The following is a 14179-nucleotide window of genomic DNA, read 5'->3' on the forward strand; positions in this document are numbered from 1 at the left end:
TTCGCATTCTTATGAATTATTCTGATAGAATGTGATTTTATTTACTTACTAATTATTAATTGATAAAGTACATATGTGATTTTAATACTTTATCTAAATTTCAAACCCTCAGATTTGATCATTTTTCTCCAATAATTCCTGTGCATTGACCAAATATATCATATTTTTAATTCATAGTTGGATAATCATCGGTGGGGTTTATAAGAAAGCACTGATTATGTTATTGGAAAATAAAAATTGTTTCAAGCAAATAATAGACAAGTATTAATTACATAATAGTGGCCCTGACGCTATGGGTAATTGAGCAAATGTGTAACTGATGGCTTCCAAAGGAACGTCCAATAATTTTAGATAAAAGATGTGGTGATAAATGGAATTAAGATTTGCATAGAGATTCTGAGAATTCAACTGGTCCAGAAAGAGCTGAATAGAAAGAGGGAAAAAGGGAATACTTTATGGATGAGTGGGACCAGGTTAGATTGCTATTTTCAGAACATTTCAGAAGTATACACTGGATAATCATCAGTGAGGTTTATAAGAAAGCACTGATTATGTCATTAGAAAATAAAAATTATTTTAAGCAAATTTTAGACAAGTATTAATTACATAATAGTGGCCCTGACACTGTGAGTAATTGAGTAAATGTGTAAGTGATGGCTTACTTCTATATATTAGAAGTATCTCCTTTAGTGATCTATGGACTTAGGGGAATGTGTAAGGTTAAAGTAATTGTTTTTATAAGTATACACTACATATACATTTTATTAACCTCTGGTGAAAATACAATGGCCCTTTCTCTATAGTCAGTAAATACTGCATCATAAATGCTTTCCATATTTTCATCAGTATAAAGTATAAAAGATAAGTGCCACAAAATAAGATTTTAAAAATTAAAAAAAATAAAATAGAAAAAGTATAGTATAAAGTGAAATTTCCCAGCAAAAGCACTGGTCTCAAAATAAACACTCAATCATGCTCATTGTATGCTTTTACAATATTTGCTATTATGTACACATACAAACACGGCCTGTGATCTTTCAACTAGGACTCTTACTACATAGTATTCCAATTCCAATTATTTAAATCAATTAAACTATTAGAACTTAAACTCTGACATTATTCATTCAGGGTATGATCTATGTAAATCTGTGTGAATCTAGAGAGGTACTTATACATATACTTATATAGGATATATTTTAATCATGGAATTGCTTTGTTAAAGTTTATGTGCCTTCCATAAATAAACAGATATTGCCTGAAGGCATATGTTAGCAATTGTAAATCTCATCAAATCTGTTACAGTATGTTTTCCATGCATTATTGATACTTAACAATATATTTTTAAATATTTTCTAAAATGATAGTCAAATACTAATATAAAATTAATGCTATCAATTTTATATATCTATTTTTCATCACATTTCAATAGTTTACCCATGTTTATTAGCCATTTTTACTTCTGCTATAAATTGCCTTTTTATATTCCTTGCACATATACTGTTCTGCTATCCTTTTATTATTGATTTGTTGACTATGAATATTATTTTCATTTTTAATATGTATTAAAAAAACATGTATATTTGACATGTAGCTTTTTTTTTTAATAGAAACTCTTCTCCAGTGAGAATTTGTTATCTGACAAGTATTTCTTGGTGTTATACCAAGAAAACTTCTCTAAGACACTATTTTATCACTTTTATTAAGTTTTGATCTATAAGTAAGTTGTTATTATATGAAGCTTATTGAAATTGCTTAAATTGTATAGGCAGTGTGTATTACTACCATCCAATTAGTGATTCAAAAGGCTAAATTTATTATATATTAAATTTATATATTGATAACATTTGTATCTTTAATATTTTTTGAAATGTGATTGTTATGATTGTCATGATTCTTATTTTACAGGATTTTATTAACTGTACTTCCTTATTTGTTTTCCAATTATTGTCAACTTATTAAAGTTATAGTGAAATTTTCATTAGAATTATTAAAGGCCACCCTCAGTCCTCACCAAATGGGACTCTCGGACATGACATTTTGCTGCACCAGAACCAGGAAGAAGAGAGCCTGTTACTATCACGGATGTCAAATCTCCTTTAACGTAATCACCGATGGCATTCTTCAGTGCTGATCTATTCTCCCTGTTCAGCAACTAGTTACTCAAAGGGAGAGTTCTGCACTAGAGAATGGATATTATCAGGTGGAAATTCTTAGGGACTAGTTTACATAGGGAGTACGACATATCAAAACGTTGGAAAAAGAAAATCTATAGACCAGTATCCCTGAAGAGCATAGCTATAAATATCCTCAAGAATACATTATGTAATTGAATCCAGCAATATACTAAATGATAATACATTCTGACCAAATGGAGTTCATCTTAGAAATACAAAAGTTATTCAGTATGCAAAAATCAACCTGTATAATTCACCACAAAAATAGATAAATAGGAAAAATTGTATAATCAGTCCAATAGATGCAGAAAAGGTATTCAGCTCTATTTGGCACCCATAACTGAAAAAAATCTCTAACCAAAATAGAAATGTGTATTCTTTGTCCTACCTAATGAGGTGTATTTTCCAAAAATTTATAGCTAACATCTTACTTAATGGTAGGAGACTGAATGCTACCCACTATTATGGAATGAACTGTGTCTCCCCAAAATTCATGCGTTGAAACACTAACCTCTAACGTGATTGCATTTGGGTCTTTATGTAGATAATTTGTTTAAATGAGGTAATGAAAGTGGAGCCCTAATTCAATATGACTTGTGTCCTTAAAAGAAGGAGATACACAAGGATGTCCACCCAAAGTAAAGACTTTGAAGGACACTATGAGAAGGCAATTGTCTGTGCCTTCTCAGGAGAGATATCTCAGGAAAGAACAAAGATACTGACAAGGTGGATTCAAATTTTATTAAGAAGAAAATGGGAACTATAATACCTCCAAACTATTCTAAAAAAGAACAAAGTTGGGAGAGTCATAATACTAGATCTTAGCATTTACTATAAAACTATTATAAAGAAGACAGTGCTGTATTGGCAAAAGAATAAAGACATAGGTCAATGGAACAGAGAAAGACCCCAAATAATCCACACCAATAGAGTAACTTTATTCATCATAAAAATGCAAAGGTATTTCAATGAAGAAACTTAATGTCCTCAAATAATGGTAATGGAATAAGTGACTTTCCAAATGCAAAATAATTAATTTAGATTGTCTCACACTTTATACAAAAATTAATTCAAGGAAGATCATAAATCTTAATATAAAATGTAAAACTATAAAATATCTAGAGAAAAATCTGTGTGATATTGTGCTTTACAATGAGTTTTTCATCTGTTCATGATCATCTATATTTTATATAGGAGGTAGGTGTTATTTGAAAACATGATGACTAACACATTAATAATATCAGATTATCTAGTTCTAATTAATTCAAGAAAAACTGTTCATTTGTTTTTAAAATTACAGATACATACAATGTATAATCCCTCTGCACATCAATACTCACCTGCAGAGCATTCCATAAGGGACAGTATACTCATAAAATAAAATAGAATACAACAGTGATCATCTAGTGGTCAATGTATCAGATCCACATCATCAACAATGGATTTACACAACAATAAGGTTAACGAAAAAAAGACTTCTACAAATATACATGGAGTATTTTGAATTTATATATATATGTATGTATATATATATATAGAACAATATTGTGTATGTAGAAATATAAAGATAGGATATATATTAACTATATAAAGCTACGTATGGGAATGATAAATCCCCAAATCAGTATAGTGACCATATATTTTCATAAGGGAGAAATGTATCCATTATGACAAAGAGTTTTGATTTTATTCGTAGTATTTTATTACTTAAGCTAAAAGAAAGACAGTGTTTCATTAAAATATTTACAGCAGATTCTCTTACATTGACCACCTAAAAGTCATGCTGTTAAGAAGCAACAATCTCTCCTTTCCCTGGTTGCCATCTCCTTGACAGCCTCAAAGCAGCAGTCATGAGTTAATACATTTCCACCCATGTTGTCTAGGCTAGTGTCCAGACTGGCAACACCAGCTGGGAGCTCTATTGCCTGGAACATGACACCTAGTCCAATGGTCAAATACCGAAAGACAAGACCACTAGGGAAGGAGATGACTCCTTCAACATCTTCTTCAGTGAGACAGGTGCTGGCTAGATTGTGCCCAGGGCAATGTTTGTAGACCTGGAACCCACAGTCATCGATGAAGTTCACACTGGCATCTACTGCCAGCTTTTTCACCCTAAGCAGTTCATCACAGGCAAGGAAGATGCTGCCAATAAGGGCGTTTCCCCATTGGCAAAAAAGATCCTTTACCTTGTCTTTGACTGAATTTGGAGACTGGTCAGCCAGCGCACAGGTCTTCAAGGCTTTTTGGTTGTTTACAAATTTGGAAGGAGTGAACCTGGTTTCAGGTTCACCTCCTTGCTGATGGAATGTCTCTCTGTCAATTATGGCAAGAAATTCAAGCTGGAGTTCTCCATGTACCCAGCCCCCCAGGTTTCCACACCTGTAGTTCAGCCCTACGACTCTGTCCTCACTACCCACACCACCTTGGAGCACTCTGTGCCTAGTGGTAGACAATTAGGTCATGTATGACCTCTGTCTTAGAAACCTTGATACTGAACATCCTAACTACACTAACCTAAATAGGCTAATAGGTTACACTGTGTCCTCCATCACTGCTTCCCTCAGATTTGATGGAGCCCTAAATGTTGATGTGACAGAATTTTAGACCAACCTGGTGCCATATCTCTGCAATCACTTTCCTCTAGTCACATATGCTCCTGATATCTCTGCTTACAAAGCATACCATGAACCGCTTTCTGTGGCACAGATCACCTATTCATGCTTTGAGCCAGCCAACCAGATGGTGAAATGTGACCTTTGTCATTGTGAATATATGGATTGCTTCCTGTTGTACCCTGGCAACATGGTGACCAAAGATGACAGTACTGCCATTGCCACCATTAAGACCAAGCATACCATCCTTGTGGACTGATATCCCACAGATTCAAAGTTGGCATTAATTACCAGCTTCCCATTGTTGTACCTGGGACCTGGAGAGCCATGTGTGTGCTGAGCAACACCACAGCCATTGCTGAGGCCTGGGTTGACCTGGACCACCAAGTTTGACCTGATACATGCCAAGTGTGGGTGAAGGCATGGGAGTAGGAGAGCATTCTGAGGCCCATGAGGACCCGACTGCCCTTAAGAAGGATTGAAGAGGTTGGTGTGGATTTTGTTGAAAGAGAAAGTGAAGAAGGAGAGGAATCTTAAAAATGTTACACAAGTGCTGATTTTATAGGGAAGCTTATTCTGTTTCAAACATTGAAAAGCTATTCTCTGATCAGTTAATTTGTATGAAGCAGTGTATATTCTCATATACAATTACTGACCTATACTTTAAAATACAACACTTTGTTATAGGACCAAGTCATCCTTTTCACATGACTACTCTTGGGAGAGGTTAGGTATGATCTAAGATTGACATCGTTATCGGTCAGAACAGGAGTCGAATTTTGGAAAGCAGACTAAGATGCTCTCCAAAGAGAACACATTTTTGTTCAAATTGAGGGCAGTGGGTATACAAGAGGACTTTCAAGTAAGATACAGCAGGTATGGCAAAATGTAAAGTGGGCCATAAGTTATTCCTTTCTTTATATCTTCGCCGTTTGGTAATACTCTTATATACTATCTGAGGTTGGCCATGAGAAGTACCATGGATGAAGGAAAAGTGCAAAACATAAATCAAGCAGGGCTTTGAAAGGCATTTCTCTTAATACATTTGAAACCTTTCTACCATCATGTCATTAAGCTTGTGCAAGCTTTTTTCATCAACCTGATGCCTTGTTGATAGATGATTATGTTACTGATGGACAACTGAGTACCGACATGTGACTGTGCTTAGTTCCAAAACACCAGAAAACATTCTCGGCCAAGTCCAGCCAAACCGACAAGCCACAGACTCATAACTAAATAAATGGTTGTTGTTATAAACATTACATTTGGGGCAAAAAGTCTGCAAACAACTCTTATGCATGAAAAGCTAACTTATAGAATACAAAATAATGTATATGATGGGTTAATGAAAGAATTTATGTCTATTCTTATGCATTGATTTAAATCAGAAAAATTATTGAAAATTAAGCTCCATGTTTAGAAATGAGATATAAAGGGGCGCCTTGGTGGCTCAGTGGGTTAAGCATCTGACTTCAGCTCAGGTCATGATCTCACGGTTCTTGGGTTCGAGGCCCGCGTCAGGCTCTGTGCTGACAGCTCAGAGTTTGGAGCCTGTTTCAGATTCTGTGTGTGTGTGTGTGTGTGTGTGTGTGTGTGTGTGTGTGCCCCTCCCCCACTCATTCTCTGTCTCTCTCTGAGAGTTTCAAAAATAAACTATAAAAATAAAAAAAAAAAGAAATGAGATATAAAAATATTTTACATCTAAACCCTTTATTGCTGAATTATATCTTAGTAATTTCCAAGTAGCATTTCTAGGTTAATTTAAGTTAGACTCATTTCTGTTTGCTAAAATACACATCAAAGTATTATTTTCACTGACCTATAAAATTTAGTATATTACTTATACACAAATCTACCTGGTTCTTAGTGATTCCAGCAAATAGCAAAACCACTTTGGTGATTAAATATTATAACTATCAATTTAATCTCATATCTCATTCCACATAGAGAAATAAATCCAAGTACATACATTTTAAATGATAATTTCTGATAAAGTTAAATATACCTATTTATACAAACTTGGAAGACAATTTAGTGTATGGCTTTAACATTAAAATTATGTTTGTTTACATCAAAAGAACTGTTTGATCACAAACTATTTTCACATTATAATCTATAATAAATGACAAGAAGTAATTTACATTAAAATCCTGTAAGGTAAAAATAAAAAATGCTGATGATAGTTTTAAAGTTCACTAAAATAGTGTTTCATACAGCTTATTTGTATTTTTTCATTGATATATCACTTAAAAATAACATATTTTTCTAAATAGTCTTCGCTGCCAATAGTGTTCAAACTTAAAAATACTTCATAAAACGGGCATAAATATGTATGAAAATATTTTCTCTTTTCATTCTTCATAGAGACTCAAAGATTAAATTTTAAATTTCTGATGCACTAGTATATTTTTATTTGAGATCTTTCAATTTTCTTCTTTTCTCCCTTTTTTATTCTGTACTTATTAGCTATCTTGCCCTTCTTTTCATCTCTCTCTCCATCTCTCTCTCTCTGTCAGTCTTTCTCAGTCTCTGCCATTTTAAGCTAATAGTTTTTTTTTTCTTTATATCCAGTGAGGCAAGTAAATTATTTCTTAGAATTGCTGCTCTTTTGTATCCCTAATACTAAAGAAAGTAAATCATTAGTCAACACCATTTTTCCAATGAACAATATATGTTTTGGGTGCCAAAGGAGTCATTATAGATGAGACACCTCCATTGTTCAGAGTAAACTAGGTTCCATTAGGGTGACAAGGGAAGTCTTCAGTCTTTTTTTTTTTTAATTTTTAAGGTTTATTTACTTTTGAAGAAGAGAGAGAGACAGAGTGTGAGCAGGGGAGGGACTGAGAGAGAGGGAGACACAGAATTCAAAGCAGGCTGCAGACTCTGAGCTAGCTGTCAGTACAGAATCTGATGCAGGGCTTGAACTCACAAGACATGAGATTATGACCTAAGCTGAAGTCGGATGCCCAACTGATTGAGACACCCAGGTGCCCCAGAAGTCTTCAGTCTTGAAGGCTTATCTATAACCTACAGTATGAGAGAGGAATACATGCCTGTAATGAATAAGGAATAAAAATAAGAAGGAATACAAGGAGATTAGGCAGATGCTAAACCTGAAGATTATACTGTCTCTTGGTAAGAGTTGAAGTTATAATTTAAAGTGAGAGTAAGCTGTTGACACACAGCATATAGCTTCAGGACCTTTATCACTATCCTCAATTATTTATCTTTCACTGGAATTTAATTGGACTAACTTAACTAATTTGATCTTTTTTATTTCTAGTAAATCTTGTAGTTTTAAAAATGAAAGCAAAAATTACATTCTTACAGATATGCGATCCATTCCCATTTCTTCCAAATATTTGATCTATGAATGCTGGAATTTTATCTAGTAGTAAAAAGATAGAACTTGACTGTATCACCTTATGTTTGAAGTTTACATGAAAAATTTAAGCAACCATATAATTATAGGAAAATGGAAAGCTTATACCTTGTAACGACTATAAATTCTTATAAATTACAAATCCTATTTATTAAAGCATATGCATAATAATTTAATATAAAGAGGCCGCTGGTTATATAATACTTGGAGTTGATTTGTTTTAACTCCATATTTTTAAAGATATTTATTATAACTAAAATAAAGTTTATAACTAAAATAACCATAGTACTAACAAACTATATTGAACTATAAAGTTAAAGTAAAAAAATGTAAAATTTTACCAGTTATATTTTTGTATATTTCAACATATTAAAAATCACCAAGAAATTGAAATCAGAATCTCAAAGATATACCTATATTCCCATGTTCATTTCAGCTATATTCACAATATCCAAGATATGGAAGCAATCTAATTGTACCTTGATAGATGAGTATAAAAATACAATGGGGAATATTGCTTGGCCTTAAAAAAAGAAGGAAATCCTGACAGTATGGAGAAACCCAGAGGTCATTATGCACAGTGAAATAAGCCAGACACAGAATGACAAATATCAGATGTTCTCTCTTATATATGTAATCTAATATAGTCAAACTTGTAGAAGCAGAGAGTATATAGGTAGTTGCCAAATAGGGGGAAATGGGGAGCTGAGGGTCAAAGGATACAAAGATACAGTTATACAAGATGAATAATTCTGTAAATCTATATAGTGCTTACAGTTAACAATAATTATTGCATACTTAAAATTTGCTAAAAAGGTAGATATTATGGTGTTATAATTAAATATAGTAATAATAATAATATCAAGGGGCAGGATGAAACTTTAGGAGATTATTTATATGTCTATAACCTTGATGGTGTGATGGTTTCATGCATGTATGTTTATCCTCAAACTCATCTAATTGAATACATTACCTCTGGCTTTCTACGTGTTAAGCATACCTCAATAAAGTGATTTAAAAATTGAATTATTGTGGTTGCTTTCACACTACTATCTATTGATGAATTTTAATGTGTTTAGATCATCTTTCTCACACATACACCACCTGCATACAAATAGTTTTACATTAGTTAGAAAATAATTTTGGAGTATGCATCTACCTCATTTTGAAATGTCAAGAGACATTGTGTGTATTCAGATGGACAGTAAGAAAATGAAATATACATATGGATATACTTTTGGTTATAAGAATAATAAAAGAAAATAAACCTAAAATATCATGCCATTAGAAAATTCAGTGTACTGAAAAATGGTAACATAAGCTTACAAAGAAAATTTACAGGACATATTTATTACAGAAATTTGAAGACTGTTAAAAAGGATCTGCTTTGCAAATTAAATGTTTTCTAAAAAATGAAACAAAAACTAGTGAACCATGAGAAAAATAAAGCCATGAAAACAAAAACAAAAAAAATACTATAAAAATGACACTGACTAGACACAATAACAAAATTTTCATCTTGGAAATAGATAGATTTAACCTATGAACCGAATGAGAAATATACTTTAAAAATGTAGAGAAGGGACGCTTGGGTGGCTCAATCGGTTCAGCGTCTGACTGTTGGTTTCAGCTCAGGTCATGATCTCATGGTTCCTGAGTTCAAGCCCTTCATAGGGTTTCCAGCGGACAGTGCAGAGCCTGCTTGGGATTCTCTCCCCTTCTTTCGTTCATTCTCTCTGTCTCTCTCTCAAAATAAATAAATAAAAACTGAAAAAAGTATTTAAAAAAAAATGCAGAGGAAAGGAGAGCTCCAGTTTGAGGATGCCTGGGTGGCTCAGTTGGTTAAGTATTTGATTTCTGCTCAGGTCATGATCTCATGGTTTATGAGTCTTAGCCCCACACTGGGCTCTCTGCTGTCAGTGGGGAGCCTGCTTCAGATTCTTTGTCCTCCTGTCTTTTGCCCCCCTCCACTGGTTTCCTCTCAAAATAAATAAATAAACTTTTAAAATAATTTAAAAAATGAAGAGAAAAGGAAAAGATAAAGATGATAGGAGAGACAACGTTTGGTATGCATAATTCAGAGCTGGCATAAATCTACAAATAACCAGAAACCCAGAAGTAAAAAAAAAAAGTTATAAACAAAGAAGTAAAAATATCAGTAAAATAACATTAAAATTCTTAAACCTAAAACAAATCAGAAAAACAGTTTGGAAGATGTATATTCATGGAGCAGGGAGGGAATCAAAAACGTACTGTACTTTAAAAATTTTAAGAGTGAAGGAAATATTTAAGGACATCAGTAACATATGGACTGAATTTTTATTGGTGAAATTTGCAAAAGATCATTTGCCGTTTATTACATTGTCTTCCAAATTTTGCAAATTATACATTCATTTTAAAAGTGAGATGGGGCACCTGGGTGGCTCAGTTGGTTAAGCGTCCGACTTTCGCTTAGGTCATGATCTCGCGGTTCGTGGGTTCGAGCCCCGCGTCAGGCTCTGTGCTGACTGCCAGCTCAGAGCCTGGAGCCTGTTTCAGAGTCTGTGACTCCCTCTCTCTCTGACCCTCCCCTGCTCACGCTGTCTCTCTCTCTCTGCTAGAAATAAATAAAACATTAAAAATAAATAAATAAAATAAAAGTGAGACATTTGTCATATTTGCTATTATTGAATAGCTTGTAGCCAAAAAAGAATCCCAATGAGAATTAGAAAAGCAGATTAAACATGAAGAGTAAGAGCAAATGATCTCCTGTTTAAAGATCTATGAGATGTGCTGAGGCAGCCAGGATTTAAAAGACCAGATGTGAAAACATGGTTCATTTAAGTTAGTCACGCTCAACTTTCTACACCTTTTTTTCTTACCTGAGTATTTGCTTGCATGTGGCTTGGGGCAAAAGTCCAAGAAGAATGTCATAGGGGTGTTAATAGAAGTGAAAGCAGTGCTTTAGACAATCTCATGGACTTAGAGCCAGTAAAACTGCATTCCAGGATTATAAAATTAGCCGGGATATTAGAGACCAAAATTCCAGAAAGAAAAAAGTTACACAGATGTGATAATCTGATAATTTAGCACACGTGTGATAATAAACTATGAAACATTTTTCCTCTAGCCAAAATGAAAAGCACATACATCATGACATGCTTTTTTTCCGACTCTAGTAGATTTTTAGAGTAGAAAAACTTGGGAAGAACCACCCAGGGAGACAAAACAGGCATAAATCGGCCTAACCCTTACTTTAGAAAAATATACTTTGTAGTCACTTAGAGACATTCATTCACATGTTACTCATTTTAATGTGCTCTCACTGTTTTTTTGTAAATACGGAGTTTACGTGTGAAAATTAAGAAAATGTTCCATGCCAATTGCAAGACATAACTATGTTATATAATTCTGCCTCCCCTTTCTCCAGATACCAGTGTGCCCTGCCTGCCTTTTGGCGGTTGCTTTGTGGAACATTTATTTTTGTTTTCATAAGCCCTTTAAATAAAAGCCATTTAATCCAGTCATCTGAAGCATAACATATGCTTTTTCAAGGTTATCAAAATATCTTACTTTTCTTTTAAAGGATCTTAACTATGCAATTCCAGTTTTGGGCTTTCTTCCAAACAAGACTAAAATAGACTTGCAGTTGCACAATAAACAAGAGTTGCTAATTGCCAATTTTGTAGAGTATCTTACAAAAAAGAAATATCACTTCAAATGTGTTTTGATGGAACTTTTTCCTCTCTATTCATCTTGTTTCTGATAACTCAGGACTATTTCTTTGCACTTGTGCATTTGAATTTTGCCTATGTTTTGAAAGACAAGTTTCTTTTGTTTATTTTTCTCTTCACTAATGCATTTTCTTCCTTTCTATTCTAGTGTAACAATGTAGTAATTTTCAAAATTTGTAATTTATCTTCATAACATTATGTCTATGTGTTCATATTCAAGTAGAAACTGACTAAGAGTCTTAAAAGTCATGATTAAAGCAAATGACTTTAAAAATATAATCAAGAGACTTCTTGCTTCCAATCATTTACCAGTGTTTGGATGTTGTCCTCTGTTTTATTTAAATTCACTGCTCCAGACTCCTACATGCTTAATTTTGAGATAAAAGCCATCTTTAAGAATGCCCAACTGCCTCTAATGATTAAGATAACCTTTATTTGTTCCATTTCTATTCCTTTTTAATGTTTATTTTTTTTATTTTTAGGTACAGAGAGAGAGCACACACAACCAAGGAGAGGGGCAGAGAGAGAGGAGGAAAAGAATCCCAAGTAGGCTCCAGCCATGAGCTTGGAACCCGACTTGGGGCTTGATCCCATGAATCATGAGATCATGACCTGAGCTGAAATCAAGAGTCAGATGCTTAACCAAATGAGCCACCCAGGGACCCCTCCGTTTCTCATATTTTTAATTGTGGGTTCTATAAAATTGATTATTTTCACCCTGTGATTTACAAGAAAATTTAGGAAAAATAAGAATAGATGTGAAATTAATTATGTATTAAAAGTATGAGAGGTATTTATTAAGTTTATTTGAACATGACTGATACCTACTTCAATGAATTTTTTAAGAAAATTATGAAGTAATTTTATACTGTATATATAGTAGGTACTTAGCATAAAGTCTCCCAAACAAATTTCTGTCACTAGCTTTCCCAGAATACATAATTTTTAATAGATTGGTGAACTACCAAACTGTCAGTCAATTCAGAATGTTTTGTATACTGTTCCTTGCTTGGAACCACCTCCCCTCATCTTCTAATCTTTCTCCCACTCATATTTATATTTCAATCTAAATTTATAAGTTGATTTTAAAAATCCTTTGTTCTTTAGGTAAATCCCCTTAGCTATATGTTCCCATATAACTCCTCTGTACTTTCTGTGTAATAAGTACAGCATATTAGTCCTGCAATAAAAACATCTTAATTTTAGGGTCTTTCCAATGGTCTGCAGTCTTTAGGTGGATTATTTATCTACATTTGCAGGAGCTAGAAACTTTGTCATTACCTCTTTTTCTCTTCTCAATATCTATCATTAATAGATAGGTTTATAGACACTAATTTGTTAAATGGCAGTCTAGTGTGTTATGTGAGGGAGAATGTTCATAGCCAAGAGTTTGTATCTTACATCAGATTATGTATATTTGAAAGAAACAAATGTGAAAGGAGGAAGCAAAATTTCTGAGGCAACTTCGGCCAAAGGCAGCTTGAGGCATATTTGCATAAACCATGCTTTGGATTATGAGATGGATCTCCATATTTGAGCCAGGAGAAGCACCACTGCTAGTGGTGGGAAGCCAACGTCAGTTTGACCAACTCCAGGAAGTCATCAGTGGAGCTAGTTTTATGAAAGTCTCAGGACTACTACCTATTTCCATTCCAAGCTGCAGAGGCAAGGCCAGAGATTGGCTTACAATTTCTACAGAGAAGATGGCATGCTGGAGATTGGCGCTGCGCTGCCTGCCAGGATCTCCTGCTGCCCCTAAGCCAAGTCCATGACACAGCTCCTGACTGAGCAAACCCTGCCAGTATTCAGAGGCGATTTCCTCACACACGCTGCATGCTAATACAAAACCATGAAGTGAGGCCATGAAGTGTAGGCTGACATAAATATAAATAATTGTTACAAGATACCAAGTATTTTTAATGAAATAGTGAGGAACTGTTTAGAAGATAAAATAGGAAGATAGAGAACATCTACCAGACTTTCACACTGCCCATAACACAAGTGTAGTGTCAGAGAATATATAAACATAAATAGCTTCCCGTTGGGAAACCTGCCATGAAGACCATGTCCTCAGGGAACTGTCAGGTTTCAATTAGAGGAGGGAGTAAGGGGAATGTCCAGAGACCAGCTGAGGATATATGATGGGCCACGGCTATTGACAGTTTGTGCACAAGAGGAAGGGGAAAAGTAGAGAATCAGGATAGAGTAGTAAGTGTGTAGACCAGAATCTAAGTGATGACAGACAACTGAGGGGATTAAGAATTCCAGGGCTGGTACAATGAGTATAATGACATT

General features: G+C 34.1%; 1 pseudogene; it reads left to right on the plus strand.

Annotated features, from left to right (window-relative positions):
- Positions 1–4039: 4039 nt before the first annotated feature.
- Positions 4040–5326, plus strand: LOC120222331 (annotated as a pseudogene).
- The last annotated feature ends 8853 nt before the right edge of the window (positions 5327–14179 follow it).

Source organism: Hyaena hyaena, unplaced genomic scaffold (assembly GCF_003009895.1).
Source record: "Hyaena hyaena isolate Hyena2069 unplaced genomic scaffold, ASM300989v1 scaffold_864, whole genome shotgun sequence".
Lineage (NCBI taxonomy): Eukaryota > Metazoa > Chordata > Mammalia > Carnivora > Hyaenidae > Hyaena > Hyaena hyaena.